This window comes from Mus musculus, chromosome 1 (genome assembly GCF_000001635.26).
Source record: "Mus musculus strain C57BL/6J chromosome 1, GRCm38.p6 C57BL/6J".
Lineage (NCBI taxonomy): Eukaryota > Metazoa > Chordata > Mammalia > Rodentia > Muridae > Mus > Mus musculus.
The window spans coordinates 138,848,840-138,851,978 of NC_000067.6; positions in this window are offsets into that span (position 1 = coordinate 138,848,840).

The following is a 3,139-nucleotide window of genomic DNA, read 5'->3' on the forward strand; positions in this document are numbered from 1 at the left end:
GGGCTAAAGGTATTCGTGTGCCTCGAAGCCACCAGCAAAAACCACGGAATTGGGGGGTGTGGGGGAGTGGAAGCCAGACAGTCCCACAAGCTCTCCACAGTTCGGAGGCTTTAAAGGACAGCTGAGGAATAGTGAATCCGAGCCCTCCATCCCCCAGGCCCCAACGGGTGCTCACTCGGCATCCTATGCTGCGGAAAGTCTCTCGCGGAAAGTCTCTCTCTCGGAGCCCTAGGGACTGAGCCTCGGGTTCCACTGGACTTCGTGAACTAGTATCTTCGGCCAACCAGACTTTCCCAGGATCACCCTGGGCTATTCAGCTTATTTTTAATATTGTACCCTCGCGGAGGGAACACGGCTCTTGGGTTTAGCTTTTATGCTAATCATTGAACGAGCTCTGGGAACTCTTAGATGTTCTGGAGTTCTGTCCTATGCAGTGCCTTTAAATTTCTTTGGGTAATCGTTTCGGGTATTTGATAAGGACACCCCCACACACGCACACACACCCGCACAGGGCACACGTGGGGGGGGGGAAGGAGAGAGAGAAGGGGGAGAGGGAAGAGAAAAGAAGAGGAGAGAAGAGAAGAGAAGAGAAGAGAAGAGAAGAGAAGAGAAGAGAAGAGAAGAGAAGAGAAGAGAAGAGAAGAGAAGAGGGGAGAGGAGGAGAGAGCGAGAGGGGGAGGGGGAGGGCAGAGGGGAGAGGGGAGAACTTTTCCCCCTGAAAGGAGAGAATCATTTTGGAATCTGGAAAAACATCTTAACTATTGTAGTATTGTAGTATAGTAAAAAAGTAACGCGTGGCTTTTAATTCTCCACCACCGACAGAGGTCGGTTCACAAGCTTCCACCGCCGGTAGAAGGTAGAGAAGATGAGGCTGAGGCAGGAGGTGTGGAGAGCAAGGTTCCTTTTGGGCTGACCTGGAGCCCTGGTCTTCTAACACCTGAAGGACACATGTAGCAACTGCCATTCATCAGGTAGGTGGGGAGCCTCCTTCCCTAATCTTGTCTGGAGATGAGTCAAAGCCCTACCAATTTTTGATGTTACCACTCGTTTTTGCTGAGCAAAGGACTTAGCAAAAAAAAAAAAAAAAAAAAAAAAACCGCCTTTGGAAGAGGGACACTTTGCTGAAACAAAGACCCTTGGCAGAGCATGAAAACTTCAGGATCCCATCTATTGCAAACACCCTATTTAGAACTTCAAGTTTTACTTTAAAAAATAAAAATTATTCTTCTTGACCTTCTTTTTTTTTTTTTTTTTAAAGATTTATTTATTGACTATATGTAAGTACACTGTAGCTGTCCTCAGACACTCCAGAAGAGGGAGTCAGATCTCGTTACGGATGGTTGTGAGCCACCATGTGGTTGCTGGGATTTGAACTCCTGACCTTCGGAAGAGCAGTCGGGTGCTCCTACCCACTGAGCCATCTCACCAGCCCCTCTTCTTGACCTTCTTAATCAGTGGGGACAGTGCAATTCCTGAAGAGAGAGGATTGCCATTCACAGCAAGGGAGGACCTTCTCCCAGCTGAGACACTGTAGCCTCAGAAATCCACCTCCACCTCTGCTCCAGTACCTAGTTTCCCTTGAGTCATTCAGTGTTAGAAATAATCCAAAAGTCAGTCTCTGTTGATTTACTGTACTGTGGGGCAGGAGGAGTCTCTAGAAACCTTGAGAGTAGAGCTACACCAGAGTTGATTTATATGGGGATATTGCTGTTTCTGGGCATCTCCATGTGTTCGTATCTATGCACCCACTCAGAGCCCTGAGTTTTTACTTTACAATGTGTGAAAACAATATAGCTTAAATCCTCTTGCAACCAAGTCCATTTATGTGGCAATATTGTGTTTACTGTGGAAGCAGCTGCTGTGTTCTACCATTCACGGTACAGATGAATCGAAGCCCTGGCAATTTTATTTTTTAGTTTTTTGATGTTAGGACTTTGTTGAGCAAGGGACTTTGCAATAAATGCCCTCGGAGAGGGGGCACTTTGCTGAAACAAAGGCCCTTGGTGGGGCCAAGGTGGATCTCTTCAGAGCCATAGCAGACCTCTCCTCCTGGCATCAAGCATAAGCAAGAATAATTGCCTCCTCTTTCCTCCCTAGTGCAGCAGCTACTAAGCTGCACATTGAAATCCCAAGAATTGCCAACCTCCACAATGGCCAGTGTTTGTTTGCAAGGGATATATTGAGAAAGGAAGGGCATCCTTGGGATGCATTGTTGTGGTTCCAATGCTATTTGTATGAACTCAGCTCCCCAAATCACCCAGGAACCCACACATCTGCCTGTCAGACACTGAGGATCTATGCCCCCCAGTTGACTCTAATGGGTGAATAAAGTTGCCAGTGGCCTATGACTGGGCAGAGAGACAGAGGCCGGACTTTGAGGTTCCAAGTTAGCTCTGAGCAGCAGCTTCCTGTTACTGCCTAACTCTTCCACTGGCAGACAAGGGCCTCCCAGTGGCTGTTGTCCTGCAGGAGAAGCTGAGAAGGTGTGAGAACAACTCCTGGAAGATGCTGCCTCACTGGAGGCTGGGCTCCCACAGGGCAATCCTCAGAATGGACAGCACCTATACAGAGTTAGAAAGAGGTTCAAAGGCAGGTTTGCCTGGGAGGTATTGCAAGAAGGGGAGGAGGACTCTATAGAGGGAGAATGAAGAACGGTCTAAGAGAAACATGTCTGACCCCCACATCAAAACCATAAGACGTCTACACTGAAAGAACAGATGGACAGATGATGGGAACATCTCCTGCTGCTGGGCACTCATATGCTGTGATCCATGGCACCGTATCCATCGCCTTAAGCTGAAGATACAGATAGAATAAAGAATGTGCCTGCTACTTGCCAGCAACCTTCCTTGCATGGATGAGAAAAAGATGGAAGACGCAAAGCTAAGGAAATCTCCGTGACCTGATGGCTCCTTTCATGCAACAGGACACCCATCTTTTTCTCCTTCAACATATGCCTGTGGTCATGCAGCAAAAAAGAGAAGCCGGGCGTGGTGGCGCATGCCTTTAATCCCAGCACTCTGGAGACAGGCAGGCAGATTTCTGAGTTTGAGGCCAGCCTGGGCTACAAAGTGAGTTCCAGGACAGCCAGGGCTATATGGAGAAACCCTGTCTCGAGAATAACGTGCATCTTGTGGAC